The following is a 23,677-nucleotide window of genomic DNA, read 5'->3' on the forward strand; positions in this document are numbered from 1 at the left end:
CAGATGTAACTCTGTTAGTGGAAGTCACACATCACAGAGCACTTTCTCAGAAAGCTTCTTTCCGTATTTCATCTGAGGATATGTCCTTTTTCACCATAGCCCTCTATGGGCTTCCAAATATCACTTTGCCAATTCCAGAAGAACTGTCTTAGCGAAAGGCTTCTTGAGGGGTAAGCTGTAACTCTGTGAGATGATTTAGCAGAACACAAAGAAGTTTCTCAGAAAGCTTCTTTTTCTTTGTTATAGGAGGATATTTCCTTTGGCCCTATAGTCCTCAAAGGGATCCGAAATATCTGCTCTCAGATTTCACAGAAATAAGGCTAGCAAAGAGATCCACGAAATACAGATGTAACTCTGTGATTGGAAGTCACACATCACAGAGCAGTTTCTCAGAAAGCTTCCTTCCAGATTTCATCTGAGGATATTTCCTTTTTCACCATAGCCCTCTATGGGCTTCCAAATATCACTTTGCCAATTCCACAAGAACTGTCTTAGCGAAAGGCTTCTTGAGGGGAAAGCTGTACCTCTGTGAGATGATTTGACAGAACACAATGAAGTTTCTCAGAAAGCTTCTTTCTCTTTGTTATCGGAAGATATTTCCTTTGGCCCTATAGTCTTCAAAGGGATGCGAAATATCTGTTCTCAGATTCCACAGAAATAAGGCTAGCAAAGAGATCCACGAAATACAGATGTAACTCTGTGAGTGGAAGTCACACATCACAGAGCAGTTCTCAGAAAGCTTCTTTCCGTATTTCATCTGAGGATATGTCCTTTTTCACCATAGCCCTCTACGGGCTTCCAAATATCACTTTGCCAATTCCAGAAGAACTGTCTTAGCGAAAGGCTTCTTGAGGGGTAAGCTGTAACTCTGTGAGATGATTTCACAGAACACAAAGAAGTTTCTCAGAAAGCTTCTTTTTCTTTGTTATAGGAGGATATTTCCTTTGTCCCTATAGTCTTCAAAGGGATCCGAAATATCTGTTCTCAGATTCCACAGAAATAAGGCTAGCAAAGACATCTACGAATTACAGATGTAACTCTGTGAGTGGAAGTCACACATCAGGGAGCAGTTACTCAGAAAGCTTCTTTCCAGATTTCATCTGAGGATATTTCCTTTTTCACCATAGCCCTCTATGGGCTTCCAAATATCACTTTGCCAATTCCACAAGAACTGTCTTAGCGAAAGGCTTCTTGAGGGGAAAGCTGTAACTCTGTGAGATGATTTCACAGAACACATAGAAGTTTCTCAGAAAGCTTCTTTCTCTTTGTTATCGGAGGATATTTCCTTTGGCCCTATAGTCTTCAAAGGGATCCGAAATATCTGTTCTCAGACTCCACAGAAATAAGGCTAGCAAAGAGATCCACGAAATACAGATGTAACACTGTGAGATGAATGAACAGAACACTAAGAAGTTTCTCAGAAAGCTTCTTTCCAGATTTCATCTGAGGATATTTCCTTTTTCACCACAGCCCTCTATGGGTTTCCAAATATCACTTTGCCAATTCCACAAGAACTGTCTTAGCGAAAGGCTTCTTGAGGGGAAAGCTGTAACTCTGTGAGATGATTTCACAGAACACAAAGAAGTTTCTCAGAAAGCTTCTTTCTCTTTGTTATTGGAGGATATTTCCTTTGGCCCTATAGTCTTCAAAGGGATCCGAAATATCTGTTTTCAGATTCCACAGAAATAAGGCTAGCAAAGAGATCCACGAAATACAGATGTAACTCCGTGAGTGGAAGTCACACATCACAGAGCAGTTTCTCAGAAAGCTTCTTTCCAGATTTCATCTGAGGATATTTCCTTTTTCACCATAGCCCTCTATGGGCTTCCAATATCACTTTGCCAATTCCACAAGAACTGTCTTAGCGAAAGGCTTCTTGAGGGGAAAGCTGTAACTCTGTAAGATGATTTCACAGAACACAAAGAAGTTTCTCAGAAAGCTTCTTTCTCTTTGTTATCGGAGGATATTTCCTTTGGCCCTATACTCTTCAAAGGGATCCGAAATATCTGTTCTCAGATTCCACAGAAATAAGGCTAGCAAAGAGATCCTCGAAATACAGATGTACCTCTGTGAGTGGAAGTCACACATCACAGACCAATTTCTCAGAAAGCTTCTTTCCAGATTACATCTGAGGATATTTCCTTTTTCACCATAGCCCTCTATGGGCTTCCAAATATCACTTTGCCAATTCCACAAGAACTGTCTTAGCGAAAGTCTTCTTGAGGGGAAAGCTGTAACTCTGTGAGATGATTTCACAGAACACAAAGAAGTTTCTCAGAAAGCTTCTTTCTCTTTGTTATCGGAGGATATTTCCTTTGGCCCTATAGTCTTCAAAGGGATCCGAAATATCTGTTCTCAGATTCCGCAGAAATAAGGCTAGCAAAGAGATCCACGAAATACAGATGTAACTCTGTGAGTGGAAGTCACACCTCACAGAGCAGTTTCTCAGAAAGCTTCTTTCCAGATTTCATCTGAGGATATTTTCTTTTTCACCATAGCCCTCTATGGGATTCCAAATATCACTTTGCCAATTCCACAAGAACTGTCTTAGCGAAAGGCTTCTTGAGGGGAAAGCTGTAACTCTGTGAGATGATTTCACAGAACACAAAGAAGTTTCTCAGAAAGCTTCTTTCTCTTTGTTATCGGAGGATATTTCCTTTGTCCCTATAGTCTTCAAAGGGATCCGAAATATCTGTTCTCAGATTCCACAGAAATCAGGCTAACAAAGACATCCACGAAATACAGATGTAACTCTGTGAGTGGAAGTCACACATCAGGGAGCAGTTTCTCAGAAAGCTTCTTTCCAGATTTCATCTGAGGATATTTCCTTTTTCACCGAAGCCCTCTATGGGCTTCCAAATATCACTTTGCCAATTTCACAAGAACTGTCTTAGCGAAAGGCTTCCTGAGGGGGAAAGCTGTAACTCTGTGAGATGATTTCACAGAACACAAAGAAGTTTCTCAGAAAGCTTCTTTCTCTTTGTTATCGGAGGATATTTCCTTTGGCCCTATAGTCTTCAAAGGGATCCGAAATATCTGTTCTCAGATTCCACAGAAATCAGGCTAGCAAAGAGATCCACGAAATACAGATGTACCTCTGTGAGATGAAGGAACAGAACACTAAGCAGTTGCTTAGAAAGCTTCTTTCCAGATTTCATCTGAGGATATTTCCTATTTCAACAGAGCCCTCTATGGGCTTACAAATATCTCTTTGCCAATTCCACAAGAACTGTCTTTGCGAAAGGCTTCTGGAGGGTAAAGCTATAACTCATTGAGATGATTTCGCAGAACACAAAGAAGTTTCTCAGAAAGCTTCTTTCTCTTTGTTATCGGAGGATATTTCCTTTGGCCCAATAGTCTTCAAAGGGATCCGAAATATCTGTTCTCAGATTCCACAGAAATAAGGCTAGCAAAGAGATCCTCGAAATACAGATGTACCTCTGTGAGTGGAAGTCACACATCACAGAGCAATTTCTCAGAAAGCTTCTTTCCAGATTTCATCTGAGGATATTTCCTTTTTCACCATAGCCCTCTATCGGCTTCCAAATATCACTTTGCCAATTCCACAAGAACTGTCTTAGCGAAAGGCTTCTTGAGGGGAAAGCTGTAACTCTGTGAGATGATTTCACAGAACACAAAGAAGTTTCTCAGAAAGCTTCTTTCTCTTTGTTATCGGAGGATATTTCCTTTGGCCCTATAGTCTTCAAAGGGATCCGAAATATCTGTTCTCAGATTCCACAGAAATAAGGCTAGCAAAGAGATCCACGAAATACAGATGTAACTCTGTGAGTGGAAGTCACACATCACAGAGCAGTTTCTCAGAAAGCTTCTTTCCAGATTTCATCTGAGGATATTTCCTTTTTCAACATAGCCCTCTATGGGCTTCGAAATATCACTTTGCCAATTCCACAAGAACTGTCTTAGCGAAAGACTTCTTGAGGGGAAAGCTGTAACTCTGTGAGACGATTTCGCAGAACACAAAGAAGTTTCTCAGAAAGCTTCTTTCTCTTTGTTATCGGAGGATATTTCCTTTGGCCCTATAGTCTTCAAAGGGATCCGAAATATCTGTTCTCAGATTCCACAGAAATCAGGCTAGCAAAGAGATCCACGAAATACAGATGTAACTCTGTGAGATGAAGGAACAGAACACTAAGCAGTTTCTTAGAAAGCTTCTTTCCAGATTTCATCTGAGGATATTTCCTATTTTACCATAGCCCTCTATGGGCTTCCAAATATCACTTTGCCAATTCCACAAGAACTGTCTTAGCGAAAGGCTTCTTGAAGGTAAAGCTCTAACTCTGTGAGATGATTTCGCAGAACACAAAGAAGTTTCTCAGAAAGCTTCTTTCTCTTTGTTATCGGAGGATATTTCCTTTGGCCCTATAGTCTTCAAAGGGATCCGAAATATCTGTTCTCAGATTCCACCGAAATAAGGGTAGCAAAGAGATCCTCGAAATACAGATGTACCTCTGTGAGTGGAAGTCACACATCACAGAGCAGTTTCTCAGAAAGCTACTTTCCAGATTTCATCTGAGGATATTTCCTTTTTCACCGTAGCCCTCTAAGGGCTTCCAAATATCACTTTGTCAATTCCACAAGAACTGTCTTAGCGAAAGGCTTCTGGAGGCGAAAGCTGTAACTCTGTGCGATGATTTCACAGAACACAAAGAAGTTTCTCAGAAAACTTCTTTCTCCTTGTTATCGGAGGATATTTCCTTTGGCCCTATACTCTTCAAAGGGATCCGAAATTACTGTTCTCAGATTCCACAGAAATAAGGGTAGCAAAGAGATCCACGAAATACAGATGTAACTCTGTGAGTGGAAGTCACACATCACAGAGCAGTTTCTCAGAAAGCTTCTTTCCAGATTTCATCTGCGGATATTTCCTTTTTCACCATAGCCCTCTGTGGGCTTCCATATATCACTTTGCCAATTCCACAAGAACTGTCTTAGCGAAAGGCTTCTTGAGGGGAAAGCTATAACTCTGTGAGATGATTTCACAGAACACAAAGAAGTTTCTCAGAAAGCTTCTTTCTCTTTGTTATCGGAGGATATTTCCTTTGGCCCTATAGTCTTCAAAGTGATCCGAAATATCTGTTCTCAGATTCCACAGAAATAAGGCTAGCAAAGAGATCCACGAAATACAGATGTAACTCTGTGAGATGAAGGAACAGAACACTAAGCAGTTTCTTAGAAAGCTTCTTTCCAGATTTCATCTGAGGATATTTCCTATTTCACCATAGCTCTCTATGGGCTTACAAATATCTCTTTGCCAATTCCACAAGAACTGTCTTAGCGAAAGGCTTCTTGAGGCTAAAGCTCTAACTCTGTCAGATGATTTCGCAGAACACAAAGAAGTTTCTCAGAAAGCTTCTTTCTCTTTGTTATCGGAGGATACTTCCTTTGGCCCAATAGTCTTCAAAGGGATCCGAAATATCTGTTCTCAGATTCCACAGAAATAAGGCTAGCAAAGTGATCCTCGAAATACAGATGTACCTCTGTGAATGGAAGTCACACATCACAGAGCAATTTCTCAGAAAGCTTCTTTCCAGATTTCATCTGAGGATATTTCCTTTTTCACCATAGCCCTCTATCGGCTTCCAAATATCACTTTGCCAATTCCACAAGAACTGTCTTAGCAAAAGGCTTCTTGAGGGGAAAGCTGTAACTCTGTGAGATGATTTCACAGAACACAAAGAAGTTTCTCAGAAAGCTTCTTTCTCTTTGTTATCGGAGGATATTTCCTTTGGCCCTAGAGTCTTCAAAGGGATCCGAAATATCTGTCCTCAGATTCCACAGAAATAAGGCTAGCAAAGAGATCCACGAAATACAGATGTAACACTGTGAGATGAATGAACAGAACACTAAGCAGTTTCTCAGAAAGCTTCTTTCCAGATTTCATCTGAGGATATTTCCGTTTTCACCATAGCCCACTATGGGCTTCCAAATATCACTTTGCCAATTGCACAAGAACTGTCTTAGCGAAAGGCTTCTTGAGGGGAAAGTTGTAACTCTGTGAGATGATTTCACAGAACACAAAGAAGTTTCTCAGAAAGCTTCCTTCTCTTTGTTATCGGAGGATATTTCCTTTGGCCCTATAATCTTCAAAGGGATCCGAAATATCAGTTCTCAGATTCCACAGAAATAAGGCTAGCAAAGAGATCCACGAAATACAGATGTACCTCTGTGAGTGGAAGTCACACATCACAGAGCAAATTCTCAGAAAGCTTCTTTCCATATTTCATCTGAGGATATTTCCTTTTTCACCATAGCCCTCTATCGGCTTCCAAATATCACTTTGCCAATTCCACAAGAACTGTCTTAGCGAAAGGCTTCTTGAGGGGAAAGCTGTAACTCTGTGAGATGATTTCACAGAACACAAAGAAGTTTCTCAGAAAGCTTCTTTCTCTTTCTTATCGGAGGATATTCCCTTTGGCCCTATAGTCTTCAAAGGGATCCGAAATATCTGTTCTCAGGTTCCACAGAAATAAGGCTAGCAAAGAGATCCACGAAATACAGATGTAACTCTGTGAGTGGAAGTCACACGTCACAGAGCAGTTTCTCAGAAAGCTTCTTTCCAGATTTCATCTGAGGATATTTCCGTTTTCACCATAGCCCACTATGGGCTTCCAAATATCACTTTGCCAATTGCACAAGAACTGTCTTAGCGAAAGGCTTCTTGAGGGGAAAGTTGTAACTCTGTGAGATGATTTCACAGAACACATAGAAGTTTCTCAGAAAGCTTCTTTCTCTTTGTTATCGGAGGATATTTCCTTTGGCCCTATAGTCTTCAAAGGGATCCGAAATATCTGTTCTCAGATTCCACAGAAATAAGGCTAGCAAAGAGATCCACGAAATAGAGATGTAACACTGTGAGATGAATGAACAGAACACTAAGCAGTTTCTCAGAAAGCTTCTTTCCAGATTTCATCTGAGGATATATCCTTTTTCACCACAGCCCTCTATGGGTTTCCAAATATCACTATGCCAATTCCACAAGAACTGTCTTAGCGAAAGGCTTCTTGAGGGGAAAGCTGTAACTCTGTGAGATGATTTCGCAGAACACAAAGAAGTTTCTCAGAAAGCTTCTTTCTCTTTGTTATCGGAGGATATTTCCTTTGGCCCTATAGTCCTCAAAGGGATCCGAAATATCTGCTCTCAGATTCCACAGAAATAAGGCTAGCAAAGTGATCCACGAAATACAGATGTAACTCTGTGAGTGGAAGTCACACATCACAGAGCAGTTTCTCAGAAAGCTTCTTTCCATATTTCATCTGAGGATATTTCCTTTTTCACCATTGCCCTCTATGGGCTTCCAAATATCACTTTGCCAATTCCACAAGAACTGTCTTAGCGAAAGGCTTCTTGAGGGGAAAGCTGTACCTCTGTGAGATGATTTGACAGAACACAATGAAGTTTCTCAGAAAGCTTCTTTCTCTTTGTTATCGGAAGATATTTCCTATGGCCCTATAGTCTTCAAAGGGATCCGAAATATCTGTTCTCAGATTCTACAGAAATAAGGCTAGCAAAGAGATCCACGAAACACAGAAGTAACTCTGTGAGATGAATGAACAGAACACTAAGCAGTTTCTCAGAAAGCTTCTTTCCAGATTTCATCTGAGGATAATTCCTTTTTCACCATAGCCCTCTATGGGCTCCCAAATATCAGTTTGCCAATTCCACAAGAACTGTCTTAGAGAAAGGCTTCTTGAGGGGAAAGCTGTAACTCTGTGAGATGATTTCACAGAACACAAAGAAGTTTCTCAGAAAGCTTCTTTGTCTTTGTTATCGGAGGATATTTCCTTTGGCCATATAGTCTTCAAAGGGATTCGAAATATCTGTTCTCAGATTCCCCAGAAATAAGGCTAGCAAAGAGATCCACGAAATACAGATGTAACTCTGTGAGTGGAAGTCACACATCACAGAGCAGTTTCTCAGAAAGCTTCTTTCCAGATTTCATCTGACGATATTTCCTTTTTCACCAAAGCCCTCTATGGGCTTCCAAATATCACTTTGCCAATTCCACAAGAACTGTCTTAGCGAAAGGCGTCTTGAGGGGAAAGCTGTAACTCTTTGAGATGATTTCACAGAACACAAAGAAGTTTCTCAGAAAGCTTCTTTCTCTTTGTTATCGGAGGATATTTCCTTTGGCCCTATAGTCTTCAAAGGAATCCGAAATATCTGTTATCAGATTCCGCAGAAATAAGGCTAGCAAAGAGATCCACGAAATACAGATGCAACTCTGTGAGTGGAAGGCACACATCACAGAGCAGTTTCTCAGAAAGCTTCTTTCCAGATTTCATCTGAGGATATTTCCTTTTTCACCATAGCCCTCTATGGGCTTCCAAATATCACTTTGCCAATTCCACAAGAACTGTCTTAGCGAAAGGCTTCTTGAGGGGAAAGCTGTAATTCTGTGAGATGATTTCACAGAACACAAAGAAGTTTCTCAGAAAGCTTCTTTCTCTTTGTTATCGGAGGATATTTCCTTTGGCCCTATAGTCTTCAAAGGGATCCGAAATATCTGTTCTCAGATTCCACAGAAATAAGGCTAGCAAAGAGATCCACGAAATACAGATGTAACTCTGTTAGTGGAACTCACACATCACAGGGCAGTTTCTCAGAAAGCTTCTTTCCAGATTTCATCTGAGGATATTTCCTTTTTCACCATAGCCCTCTATGGGCTTCCAAATATCACTTTGCCAATTCCACAAAAACTGTCTTAGCGAAAGGCTTCTTGAAGGGATAGCTGCAACGCTGTGAGATGATTTCACAGTACACAAAGAAGTTTCTCAGAAAGCTTCTTTCTCTTTGTTATCGGAGGATATTTCCTTTGGCCCTATAGTCTTCAAAGGGATCCGAAATATCTGTTCTCAGATTCCACAGAAATAAGGCCAGCAAAGAGATCCACGATATACAGATGTAACTCTGTGAGATGAATGAACAGAACAGTAAGCAGTTTCTCAGAAAGCTTCTTTCCAGATTTCATCTGAGGATATTTCCTTTTTCACCATAGCCCTCTATGGGCTTCCAAATATCACTTTGCCAATTCCACAAGAACTGTCTTAGCTAATGGCTCCTTGAGGGGAAAGCTGTCACTCCGTGAGATGATTTCACAGTACACAAAGAAGTTTCTCAGAAAGCTTCTTTCTCTTTGTTATCGGAGGATATTTCCTTTGGCCCTATAGTCTTCAACGGGATCCGAAATATCTGTTCTCAGATTCCACAGAAATAAGGCTAGCAAAGAGATCCACGATATACAGATGTAACTCTGTGAGATGAATGACAAGAACAGTAAGCAGTTTCTCAGAAAGCTTCTTTCCATATTTCATCTGAGGATATTTCCTTTTTCACCATAGCCCTCTATGGGCTTCCAAATATCACTTTGCCAATTCCACAAGAACTGTCTTAGCGAAAGGCTTCTTGAGGGGAAAGCTGTAACTCTGTGAGATGATTTCGCAGAACACAAAGAAGTTTCTCAGAAAGCTTCTTTCTCTTTCTTATCGGAGGATATTTCCTTTGGCCCTATAGTCTTCAAAGGGATCCGAAATATCTGTTATCAGATTCCGCAGAAATAAGGCTAGCAAAGAGATCCACGAAATACAGATGCAACTCTATGAGTGGAAGGCACACATCACAGAGCAGTTTCTCAGAAAGCTTCTTTCCAGATTTCATCTGAGGATATTTCCTTTTTCACCATAGCCCTCTATGGGCTTCCAAATATCACTTTGCCAATTCCACAAGAACTGTCTTAGCGAAAGGCTTCTTGAGGGGAAAGCTGTAATTCTGTGAGATGATTTCACAGAACACAAAGAAGTTTCTCAGAAAGCTTCTTTCTCTTTGTTATCGGAGGATATTTCCTTTGGCCCTATAGTCTTCAAAGGGATCCGAAATATCTGTTCTCAGATTCCACAGAAATAAGGCTAGCAAAGAGATCCACGAAATACAGATGTAACTCTGTTAGTGGAACTCACACATCACAGGGCAGTTTCTCAGAAAGCTTCTTTCCAGATTTCATCTGAGGATATTTCCTTTTTCACCATAGCCCTCTATGGGCTTCCAAATATCACTTTGCCAATTCCACAAAAACTGTCTTAGCGAAAGGCTTCTTGAAGGGATAGCTGCAACGCTGTGAGATGATTTCACAGTACACAAAGAAGTTTCTCAGAAAGCTTCTTTCTCTTTGTTATCGGAGGATATTTCCTTTGGCCCAATAGTCTTCAAAGGGATCCGAAATATCTGTTCTCAGATTCCACAGAAATAAGGCCAGCAAAGAGATCCACGATATACAGATGTAACTCTGTGAGATGAATGAACAGAACAGTAAGCAGTTTCTCAGAAAGCTTCTTTCCAGATTTCATCTGAGGATATTTCCTTTTTCACCATAGCCCTCTATGGGCTTCCAAATATCACTTTGCCAATTCCACAAGAACTGTCTTAGCTAATGGCTCCTTGAGGGGAAAGCTGTCACTCCGTGAGATGATTTCACAGTACACAAAGAAGTTTCTCAGAAAGCTTCTTTCTCTTTGTTATCGGAGGATATTTCCTTTGGCCCTATAGTCTTCAACGGGATCCGAAATATCTGTTCTCAGATTCCACAGAAATAAGGCTAGCAAAGAGATCCACGATATACAGATGTAACTCTGTGAGATGAATGACAAGAACAGTAAGCAGTTTCTCAGAAAGCTTCTTTCCATATTTCATCTGAGGATATTTCCTTTTTCACCATAGCCCTCTATGGGCTTCCAAATATCACTTTGCCAATTCCACAAGAACTGTCTTAGCGAAAGGCTTCTTGAGGGGAAAGCTGTAACTCTGTGAGATGATTTCGCAGAACACAAAGAAGTTTCTCAGAAAGCTTCTTTCTCTTTCTTATCGGAGGATATTTCCTTTGGCCCTATAGTCTTCAAAGGGATCCGAAATATCTGTTATCAGATTCCGCAGAAATAAGGCTAGCAAAGAGATCCACGAAATACAGATGTAACTCTGTTAGTGGAACTCACACATCACAGGGCAGTTTCTCAGAAAGCTTCTTTCCAGATTTCATCTGAGGATATTGCCTTTTTCACCATAGCCCTCTATGGGCTTCCAAATATCACTTTGCCAATTCCACAAGAACTGTCATAGCGAAAGGTTTCTTGAGGGGAAAGCTGTAACTCTGTGAGATGATTTCACAGAACACAAAGAAGTTTCTCAGAAAGCGTCTTTCTCTTTGTTATCGGAGGATATTTCCTTTGGCCCTATAGTCTTCAAGGGATTCGAAATATCTGTTCTCAGATTCCACAGAAATAAGGCTAGGAAAGAGATCCACGAAACACAGAAGTAACTCTGTGAGATGAATGAACAGAACACTAAGCAGTTTCTCAGAAAGCTTCTTTCCAGATTTCATCTGAGGATAATTCCTTTTTCACCATAGCCCTCTATGGGCTTCCAAATATCAGTTTGCCAATTCCACAAGAACTGTCTTAGAGAAAGTCTTCTTGAGAGGAAAGCTGTAACTCTGTGAGATGATTTCACAGAACACAAAGAAGTTCCTCAGAAAGCTTCTTTCTCTTTGTTATCGGAGGATATTTCCTTGGGCCCTATAGTCTTCAAAGGGATCCGAAATATCTGTTCTCAGATTCCACAGAAAGAACGCTAGCAAAGAGATCCACGAAATACAGATGTAACTCTGTGAGTGGAAGTCACACATCACAGAGCAGTTTCTCAGAAAGCTTCTTTCCAGATTTCATCTGAGGATATTTCCTTTTTCTCCTTAGCCCTCTATGGGCTTCCAAATATCACTTTATCAATTCCACAAGAACTGTCTTAGCGAAAGGCTTTTTGAGGGGAAAGCTGTAACTCTGTGAGATGATTTCACAGAACACAAAGAAGTTTCTCAGAAAGCTTCTTTCTCTTTGTTATCGGAGGATATTTCCTTTGGCCCTATAGTCTTCAAAGGGATCCGAAATATCTGTTCTCAGATTCCACAGAAATAAGGCTAGCAAAGAGATCCACGAAATACAGATGTAACTCTGTGAGTGGAAGTCACACATCATAGAGCAGTTTCTCAGAAAGCTTCTTTCCAGATTTCAGCTGAGGATATTTCCTTTTTCACCATAGCCCTCTAGGGGCTTCCAAATATCACTTTGCCAATTCCACAAGAACTGTCTTAGCGAAAGGCTTCTTGAGGGGAAAGCTGTAACTCTGTGAGATGATTTCACAGAACACAAAGAAGTTTCTCAGAAAGCTTCTTTCTCTTTGTTATCAGAGGATATTTCCTTTGGCCCTATAGTCTTCAAAGTGATCCAAAATTTCTGTTCTCAGATTCCACCGAAATAAGGCTAGCAAAGATATCCACGAAATACAGATGTAACTCTGTGAGATGAATGAACAGAACATTAAGCAGTTTCTCAGAAAGCTTCTTTCCAGATTTCATCTGAGGATATTTCCTTTTTCACCATAGCCCTCTATGGGCTTCCAAATATCACTTTGCCAATTCCACAAAAACTGTCTTAGCGAAAGGCTTCTTGAAGGGATAGCTGCAACGCTGTGAGATGATTTCACAGAACACAAAGAAGTTTCTCAGAAAGCTTCTTTCTCTTTGTTATCGGAGGATATTTCTTTTGGCCCAATAGTCTTCAAAGGGATCCGAAATATCTGTTCTCAGATTCCACAGAAATAAGGCCAGCAAAGAGATCCACGATATACAGATGTAACTCTGTGAGATGAATGAACAGAACAGTAAGCAGTTTCTCAGAAAGCTTCTTTCCAGATTTCATCTGAGGATATTTCCTTTTTCACCATAGCCCTCTATGGGCTTCCAAATATCACTTTGCCAATTCCACAAGAACTGTCTTAGCTAATGGCTCCTTGAGGGGAAAGCTGTCACTCCGTGAGATGATTTCACAGTACACAAAGAAGTTTCTCAGAAAGCTTCTTTCTCTTTGTTATCGGAGGATATTTCCTTTGGCCCTATAGTCTTCAAAGGGATCCGAAATATCTGTTCTCAGATTCCACAGAAATAAGGCTAGCAAAGAGATCCACGATATACAGATGTAACTCTGTGAGATGAATGAACAGAACAGTAAGCAGATTCTCAGAAAGCTTCTTTCCAGATTTCATCTGAGGATATTTCCTTTTTCACCATAGCCCTCTATGGGCTTCCAAATATCACTTTGCCAATTCCACAAGAACTGTCTTAGCGAAAGGCTTCTTGAGGGGAAAGCTGTAACTCTGTGAGATGATTTCGCAGAACACAAAGAAGTTTCTCAGAAAGCTTCTTTCTCTTTCTTATCGGAGGATATTTCCTTTGGCCCAATAGTCTTCAAAGGGATCCGAAATATCTGTTCTCAGATTCCACAGAAATAAGGCTATCAAAGAGATCCACGAAATACAGATGTAACTCTGTGAGATGAATGAACAGAACACTAAGCAGTTTCTCAGAAAGCTTCTTTCCAGATTTCATCTGAGGATAATTCCTTTTTCACCATAGCCCTCTATGGGTTTCCAAATATCACTTTGCCAATTCCACAATAACTGTCTTAGAGAAAGGCTTCTTGAGGGGAAAGCTGTAACTCTGTGAGATGATTTCACAGAACACAAAGAAGTTTCTCAGAAAGCTTCTTTCTCTTTGTGATGGGAGGATATTTCCTTTGGTCCTATAGTCTTCAAAGGGATCCGAAATATCTGTTCTCAGATTCCACAGAAATAAGGCTAGCAAAGAGATCCACGAAATACAGATGTAACTCTGTGAGATGAATGAACAGAACACTAAGCAGTTTCTCAGAAAGCTTCTTTCCAGATTTCATTTGAGGATATTTCCTTTTTCACCATAGCCCTCTATGGGCTTCCAAATATCACTTTGCCAATTCCACAAGAACTGTCGTAGCGAAAGGCTTCTTGATGGGAAAGCTGTAACTCTGTGAGATGATTTCGCAGAACACAAAGAAGTTTCTCAGAAAGCTTCTTTCTCTTTGTTATCGGAGGATATTTCCTTTGGCCCTATAGTCTTCAAAGGGATCCGAAATATCTGTTCTCAGATTCCACAGAAATAAGGCTAGCAAAGAGATCCACGAAATACAGATGTAACTCTGTGAGATGAATGAACAAAACACTAAGCAGTTTCTCAGAAAGTTTCTTTCCAGATTTCATCTGAGGATATTTCCTTTTTCACCCTAGCCCTCTATGGGCTTCCAAATATCACTTTGCCAATTCCACAAGAACTGTCTTAGCGAAAGACTTCTTGAGGGGAATGCTGTAACTCTGTGAGATGATTTCACATAACACAAAGAGGTTTCTCAGAAAGCTTCTTTCTCTTTGTTATCGGAGGAAATTTCCTTTGGCCCTATAGTCTTCAAAGGGATCCGAATTATCTGTTCTCAGATTCCACAGAAATAAGGCTAGCACAGACATCCACGAAATACATATGTAACCCTGTGAGTAGAAGTCACACATCACAGAGCAGTTTCTCAGAAAGCTTCTTTCCAGATTTCATCTGAGGATATTTCCTTTTTCATCATAGCCCTCTATGGTCTTCCAAATATCACTTTGCCAATTCCACAAGAACTGTCTTAGCGAAAGGTTTCTTGAGGGGAAAGCTGTAACTCTGTGAGATGATTTCACATAACACAAAGAGGTTTCTCAGAAAGCTTCTTTCTCTTTGTTATCGGAGGATATTTCCTTTGGCCCTATAGTCTTCAAAGGGATCCGAAATATCTGTTCTCAGATTCCACAGAAATAAGGCTAGCAAAGAGATCCACGAAATACAGATGTAACTATGTGAGTCTAAGTCACACATCACAGAGCAGTTTCTCAGAAAGCTTCTTTCCAGATTTCATCTGAGGATATTTCCTTTTTCACCATAGCCCTCTATGGGCTTCCAAATATCACTTTGCCAATTCCACAAGAACTGTCTTAGCGAAAGGCTTCTTGAGGGGAAAGCTGTAACTCTGTGAGATGATTTCACAGAACACAAAGAAGTTTCTCAGAAAGCTTCTTTGTCTTTGTTATCGGAGGATATTTCCTTTGGCCATATAGTCTTCAAAGGGATCCGAAATATCTGTTCTCAGATTCCACAGAAATAAGGCTAGCAAAGAGATCCACGAAATACAGATGTAACTCTGTGAGTGGAAGTCACACATCACAGAGCAGTTTCTCAGAAAGCTTCTTTCCAGATTTCATCTGACGATATTTCCTTTTTCACCATAGCCCTCTATGGGCTTCCAAATATCACTTTGCCAATTCCACAAGAACTGTCTTAGCGAAAGGCGTCTTGAGGGGAAAGCTGTAACTCTGTGAGATGATTTCACAGAACACAAAGAAGTTGCTCAGAAAGCTTCTTTCTCTTTGTTATCGGAGGATATTTCCTTTGGCCCTATAGTCTTCAAAGGGATCCGAAATATCTGTTTTCAGATTCCACAGAAATAAGGCTAGCAAAGAGATCCACGAAATACAGATGTAACTGTGTGAGATGAATGAACAGAACAGTAAGCAGTTTCTCAGAAAGCTTCTTTCCAGATTTCATCTGAGGATACTTCCTTTTTCACCATAGCCCTCTATGGGCTTCCAAATATCACTTTGCCAATTCCACAAGAACTGTCTTAGCGAAAGGCTTCTTGAGGGGAAAGCTGTTACTCTGTGAGATGATTTCGCAGAACACAAAGAAGTTTCTCAGAAAGCTTCTTTCTCATTGTTATCGGAGGATATTTCCTTTGACCCTATAGTCTTCAAAGGGATCCGAAATATCTGTTCTCAGATTCCACAGAAATCAGGCTAGCAAAGAGATCCACGAAATACAGATGTATCTCTGTGAGATGAATGAAGAGAACACTAAGCAGTTTCTCAGAAAGCTTCTTTCCAGATTTCATCTGAGGATATTTCCTTTTTCACCATAGCCCTCTATGGGCTTCCAAATATCACTTTGCCAATTCCACAAGAACTGTCTTAGCGAAAGGCTTCTTGAGGGGAAAGCTGTAACTCTGTGAGATGATTTCACAGAACACAAAGAAGTTTCTCAGAAAGCTTCTTTCTCTTTGTTACAGGAGGATATTTCCTTTGGCCCTAGCGTCTTCAAAGGGATCTGAAATATCTGTTCTCAGATTCCACAGAAATAAGGATAGCAAAGAGATCCACGAAATACAGATGTAACTCTGTGAGTGGAAGTCACACATCACAGAGCAGTTTCTCAGAAAGCTTCTTTTCAGATTTCATCTGAGGATATTTCCTTTTTCACCATAGCCCTCTATGGGCTTCCAAATATCACTTTGCCAATTCCACAAGAACTGTCTTAGCGAAAGGCTTCTTGAGGGGAAAGCTGTAACTCTGTGAGATGATTTCACAGAACACATAGGAGTTTCTCAGAAAGCTTCTTTCTCTTTGTTATCGGAGGATATTTCCTTTGGCCCTATAGTCTTCAAAGGGATCCGAAATATCTGTTCTCAGATTCCACAGAAATCAGGCTAGCAAGGAGATCCACGAAATACAGATGTAACTCTGTGAGATGAAGGAACAGAACACTAAGCAGTTTCTCAGAAATCTTCTTTCCCGATTTAATCTCAGGATATTTCCTTTTTCACCATAGCCCTCTACGGGCTTCCAAATATCACTTTGCCAATTCCACAAGAACTGTCTTAATGAAAGGCTTCTTGAGGGGAAAGCTGTAACTCTTTGAGATGATTTCGCAGAACACAAAGAAGTTTCTCAGAAAGCTTCTTTCTCTTTGTTACAGGAGGATATTTCCTTTGGCCCTAGCGTCTTCAAAGGGATCCGAAATATCTGTTCTCAGATTCCACAGAAATAAGGCTAGTAAAGAGATCCACGAAATACAGATGTAACTCTCTGAGTGGAACTCACACCTCACAGAGCAGTTTCTCAGAAAGCTTCTTTCCAGATTTCATCTGAGGATATTTCCTTTTTCACCATAGCCCTCTAAGGACTTCCAAATATCACTTTGCAAATTCCACAAGAACTGTCTTAGCGAAAGGCTTCTTGAGGGGAAAGCTGTAACTCTGTGAGATGATTTCACAGAACACAAAGAAGTTTCTCACAAAGCTTCTTTCTCTTTGTTATCGGAGGATATTTCCTTTGGCCCTATAGTCTTCAAAGGGATCCGAAATATCTGTTCTCAGATTCCACAGAAATCAGGCTAGCAAGGAGATCCACGAAATACAGATGTACCTCTGTGAGATGAATGAGCAGAACACTAAGCAGTTTCTCAGAAACCTTCTTTCCAGATTTCATCTGAGGATATTTCCTTTTTCACCATAACCCTCTATGGGATTCCAAATATCACTTTGGCAATCCACAAGAACTGTCTTAGCGAAAGGCTTCTTGAGGGGAAAGCTGTAACTCTGTGAGATGATTTCACAGAACACAAAGAAGTTTCTCAGAAATCTTCTTTCTCTTTGTTATCGGAGGATATTTCCTTTGGCCCTATAGTCTTCAAAGGGATCCGAAATATCTGTTCTCAGATTCCACAGAAATAAGGCTAGCAAAGACATCCACGAAATACAGACGTAACTCTGTTAGTGGAAGTCACACATCACAGAACAGTTTCTCAGAAAGCTTCTTTCCAGGTTTCATCTGAGGATATATCTTTTTTCACCATAACCCTCTATGGGCTTCCAAGTATCACTTTGGCAATTCCACAAGAACTGTCTAAGCGAAAGGCTTCTTGAGGGGAAAGCTGTAACTCTGTGAGATGATTTCACAGAACACAAAGAAGTTTCTCAGAAAGCTTCTTTCTCTTTGTTATCGGAGGATATTTCCTTTGGCCCTATAGTCTTCAAAGGGATCCGAAATATCTGTTCTCAGATACAGCAGAAATAAGGCTAGCAAAGAGATCCACGATATACAGATGTAACTCTGTGAGATGAAGGAACAGAACACTGAGTAGTTTCTCAGAAAGCTTCTTTCCAGATTTCATCTGAGGATATTTCCTTTTTCACCATGGACCTCTATGGGCTTCCAAATATCACTTTGCCAATTCCACAACAACTGTCTTAGCGAAAGGCTTCTTAAGGGGAGAGCTCTATCTCTGTGAGATGATTTCACAGAACACAAAGAAGTTTCTCAGAAAGCTTCTTTCTCTTTGTTACAGGAGGATATTTCCTTTGGCCCTAGCGTCTTCAAAGGGATCTGAAATATCTGTTCTCAGATTCCACAGAAATAAGGATAGCAAAGAGATCCACGAAATACAGATGTAACTCTGTGAGAGGAAGTCACACATCACAGAGCAGTTTCTCAGAAAGCTTCTTTTCAGATTTCATCTGAGGATATTTCCTTTTACACCATAGCTCTCTATGGGCTTCCAAATATCACTTTGCCAATTCCACAAGAACTGTCTTAGCGAAAGGCTTCTTGAGGGGAAAGCTGTAACTCTGTGAGATGATTTCACAGAACACACAGGAGTTTCTCAGAAAGCTTCTTTCTCTTTGTTATCGGAGGATATTTCCTTTGGCCCTATAGTCTTCAAAGGGATCCGAAATATCTGTTCTCAGACTCCACAGAAATAAGGCTCGCAAAGAGATCCACGAAATACAGATGTAACTCTCTGAGTGGAAGTCACACGTCACAGAGCAGTTTCTCAGAAAGCTTCTTTCCAGATTTCATCTGAGGATATTTCCTTTTTCACCATAGCCCTCTAAGGACTTCCAAATATCACTTTGCAAATTCCACAAGAACTGTCTTAGCGAAAGGCTTCTTGAGGGGAAAGCTGTAACTCTCTGAGATGATTTCACAGAACACAAAGAAGTTTCTCAGAAAGCTTCTTTCTCTTTGTTATCGGAGGATATTTCCTTTGGCCCTATAGTCTTCAAAGGGATCCGAAATATCTGTTCTCAGATTCCACAGAAATCAGGCTAGCAAGGAGATCCACGAAATACAGATGTAACTCTGTGAGATGAATGAACAGAACACTAAGCAGTTTCTCAGAAACCTTCTTTCCAGATTTCATCTGAGGATATTTCCTTTTTCACCATAACCCTCTATGGGATTCCAAATATCACTTTGGCAATCCACAAGAACTGTCTTAGCGAAAGGCTTCTTGAGGGGAAAGCTGTAACTCTGTGAGATGATTTCACAGAACACAAAGAAGTTTCTCAGACAGCTTCTTTCTCTTTGTTATCGGAGGATATTACGTTTGGCCCTATAGTCTTCAAAGGGATCCGAAATATCTGTTCTCAGATTGCACAGAAATAAGGCTAGCAAAGACATCCACGAAATACAGATGTAACTCTGTGAGTGGAAGTCACACATCACAGAACAGTTTCTCAGAAAGCTTCTTTCCAGATTTCATCTGAGGATATTTCCCTTTCACCATAGCCCTCTATGGTCTTCCAAATATCACTTTGCCAATTCCACAAGAACTGTCTTAGCGAAAGGCTTCTTGAGGGGAAAGCTGTAACTCTGTGAGATGATTTCGCAGAACACAAAGAAGTTTCTCAGAAAGCTTCTTTCTCTTTATTATCGGAGGATATTTCCTTTGGCCCTTTAGTCTTCAAAAGGATCCGAAATATCTGTTCTCAGATTCCACAGAAATAAGGCTAGCAAAGAGATCCACGAAATACAGATGTAACTCTGTGAGTGGAAGACACACGTCACAGAGCAGTTTCTCAGAAAGCTTCTTTCCAGAATTCATCTGAGGATATTTCCTTTTTCACCATAGCCCTCTAAGGGCTTCCAAATTTCACCTTGCCAATTCCACAAGAAGTGTCTTAGCGAAAGGCTTCTTGAGGGGAAAGCTGTAACTCTGTGAGATGATTTCACAGAACACAAAGAAGTTTCTAAGAAAGCTTCTTTCTCTTTGTTATCGGAGGATATTTTCTTTGGCCCTGTAGTCTTCAAAGGGATCCGAAATATCTGTTCTCAGATTCCACAGAAATCAGGCTAGCAAGGAGATCCACGAAATACAGATGTAACTCTGTGAGTTGAATGAACAGAACACTAAGCAGTTTCTCAGAAACCTTCTTTCCAGATTTCATCTGAGGATATTTCCTTTTTCACGATAACCCTCTATGGGCTCCCAAATATCACTTTGGCAATCCACAAGAACTGTCTTAGCGAAAGGCTTCTTGAGGGGAAAGCTGTAACTCTGTGAGATGATTTCACAGAACACAAAGAAGTTTCTCAGACAGCTTCTTTCTTTTTGTTATCGGAGGATATTTCCTTTGGCCCTATAGTCTTTAAAGGGATCCGAAATATCTGTTCTCAGATTCCACAGAAATAAGGCTAGCAAAGAGATCCACGAAATAGAGATGTAACTCTGTGAGTGGAAGTCACACATCACAGAGCAGTTTCTCAGAAAGCTTCTTTCCAGATGTCATCTGAGGATATTTCCTTTTTCACCATAGCCCTCTATGGGCTTCCAAATATCACTTTGCGAATTCCACAAGAACTGCCTTAGCGAAAGGCTTCTTGAGGGGAAAGCTGTAACTCTGTGAGATGATTTCGCAGAACACAAAGAAGTTTCTCAGAAAGCTTCTTTCTCTTTGTTATCGGAGGTTATTTCCTTTGGCCCTATAGTCTTCAAAGGGATCCGAAATATCTGTTCTCAGATTCCACAGAAAGAAGGCTAGCAAAGAGATCCACGAAATACAGATGTAACTCTGTGAGATGAATGAACAGAACACTAAGCAGTTTCTCAGAAAGCTTCTTTCCAGATTTCATCTGAGGATATTTCCTTTTTCACCATAGCCCTCTACGGGCTTCCAAATATCACTTTGCCAATTCCAAAAGAACTGTCTTAATGAAAGGCTTCTTGAGGGGAAAGCTGTAACTCTTTGAGATGATTTCGCAGAACACAAAGAAGTTTCTCAGAAAGCTTCTTTCTCTTTGTTATCGGAGGATATTTCCTTTGGCCCAATATTCTTCAAAGGGATCCGAAATATCTGTTCTCAGATTCCACAGAAATAAGGCTAGCAAAGAGATCCACGAAATACAGATGTAACCCAGTGAGTGGAAGTCACACATCACAGAGCAGTTTCTCAGAAAGCTTCTTTCCAGATTTCATCTGAGGATATATCCTTTTTCACCATAGCCCTCTAAGGGCTTCCAAATATCACTTTGCCAATTCCACAAGAACTGTCTTAGCGAAAGGCTACTTGAGGGGAAAGCTGTAACTCTGTGAGATGATTTCACAGAACACAAAGATGTTTCTCAGAAAGCTTCTTTCTCTTTGTTATCGGAGGATATTTCCTTTGGCCCTATAGTCTTCAAAGTGATCCGAAATATCTGTTCTCAGATTCCACAGAAATAAGGATAGCAAAGAGATCCACGAAATACAGATGTAACTCTGTGAGTGGAAGTCACACGTAACAGAGCAATTTCTCAGAAAGCTTCTTTCCAGATTTCATCTGAGGATATTTCCTTTTTCACCATAGCCCTCTAAGGGCTTCCAAATATCACTTTGCGAATTCCACAAGAACTGTCTTAGCGAAAGGCTTCTTGAGGGGAAAGCTGTAACTCTGTGAGATAATTTCACAGAACACAAAGAAGTTTCTCAGAAAGCTTCTTTCTCTTTGTTATCGGAGGATATTTCCTTTGGCCCTATAGTCTTCAAAGGGATCCGAAATATCTGTTCTCAGATTCCACAGAAATCAGGCTAGCAAGGAGATCCACGAAATACAGATGTAACTCTGTGAGATGAATGAACAGAACACTAAGCAGTTTCTCTGAAACCTTCTTTCCAGATTTCATCTGAGGATATTTCCTTTTTCACCATAACCCTCTATGGGCTTCCAAATATCACTTTGGCAATCCACAAGAACTGTCTTAGCGAAAGGCTACTTGAGGGGAAAGCTGTAACTCTGTGAGATGGTTTCACAGAACACAAAGAAGTTTCTCAGACAGCTTCTTTCTCTTTGTTATCGGAGGATATTTCCTTTGGCCCTATAGTTTTCAAAGGGATCCGAAATATCTGTTCTCAGATTCCACAGAAATAAGGCTAGCAAAGACATCCACGAAATACAGATGTAACTCTGTGAGTGGAAGTCACACATCACAGAACAGTTTCTCAGAAAGCTTCATTCCAGATTTCATCTGAGGATATTTCCTTTTTCACCATAGCCCTCTATTGGATTCCAAATATCACTTTGCCAATTCCACAAGAACTGTCTTAGCGAAAGGCTTCTTGAGGGGAAAGCTGTAACTCTGTGAGATGATTTCGCAGAACACAAAGAAGTTTCTCAGAAAGCTTCTTTCTCTTTATTATCGGAGGATATTTCCTTTGGCCCTATAGTCTTCAAAAGGATCCGAAATATCTGTTCTCATATTCCACAGAAATAAGGCTAGCAAAGAGATCCACGAAATACAGATGTAACTCTGTGAGTGGAAGTCACACATCACAGAGCAGTTTCTCAGAAAGCTTCTTTCCAGATGTCATCTGAGGATATTTCCTTTTTCACCATAGCCTTCTATGGGCTTCCAAATATCACTTTGCCAATTCCACAAGAACTGCCTTAGCGAAAGGCTTCTTGAGGGGAAAGCTGTAACTCTGTGAGATGATTTCGCAGAACACAAAGAAGATTCTCAGAAAGCTTCTTTCTCTTTGTTATCGGAGGTTATTTCCTTTGGCCCTATAGTCTTCAAAGGGATCCGAAATATCTGTTCTCAGATTCCACAGAAATAAGGCTAGCAAAGAAATCCACGAAATACAGATGTAACTCTGTGAGTGGAAGTCACACGTCACAGAGCAATTTCTCAGAAAGCTTCTTTCCAGATTTCATCTGAGGATATTTCCTTTTTCACCACAGCCCTATACGGGCTTCCCAATATCACTTTGCCAATTCCACAAGAACTGTCTTAGCGAAAGGCTTCTTGAGGGGAAAGCTGTAACTCTGTGAGATGATTTCACAGAACACAAAGAAGTTTCTCAGAAAGCTTCTTTCTCTTTGTTATCGGAGGATATTTCCTTTGGCCCTATAGTCTTCAAAGGGATCCGAAATATCTGTTCTCAGATTCCACAGAAATCAGGCTGGCAAGGAGATCCACAAAATACAGATGTAACTCTGTGAGATGAATGAACAGAACACTAAGCAGTTTCTGAGAAACCTTCTTTCCAGATTTCATCTGAGGATATTTCCTTTTTCACGATAACCCTCTATGGGCTCCCAAATATCACTTTGGCAATCCACAAGAACTGTCTTAGCGAAAGGCTTCTTGAGGGGAAAGCTGTAACTCTGTGAGATGATTTCACAGAACCCAAAGAAGTTTCTCAGACAGCTTCTTTCTCTTTGTTATCGGAGGATATTTCCTTTGGCCCTATAGTCTTCAAAGGGATCCGAAATATCTGTTCTCAGATTGCACAGAAATAAGACTAGCAAAGAGATCCACGAAATACAGATGTAACTCTGTGAGTGGAAGTCACACATCACAGAGCAGTTTCTCAGAAAGCTTCTTTCCAGATTTCATCTGAGGATATTTCCTTTTTCACCATAGCCCTCTATGGGCTTCCAAATATCACTTTGCCAATTCCACAATAACTGTCTTAGCGAAAGGCTTCTTGAGGGGAAAGCTGTAACTCTGTGAGATGATTTCGCAGAACACAAAGAAGTTTCTCAGAAAGCTTCTTTCTCTTTATTATCGGAGGATATTTCCTTTGGCCCTATAGTCTTCAAAAGGATCCGAAATATCTGTTCTCAGATTCCACAGAAATCAGGCTAGCAAGGAGATCCACGAAATACAGATGTAACTCTGTGAG

The sequence above is a fragment of the Macaca fascicularis genome, chromosome 8, assembly GCF_037993035.2.
Source record: "Macaca fascicularis isolate 582-1 chromosome 8, T2T-MFA8v1.1".
NCBI lineage: Eukaryota > Metazoa > Chordata > Mammalia > Primates > Cercopithecidae > Macaca > Macaca fascicularis.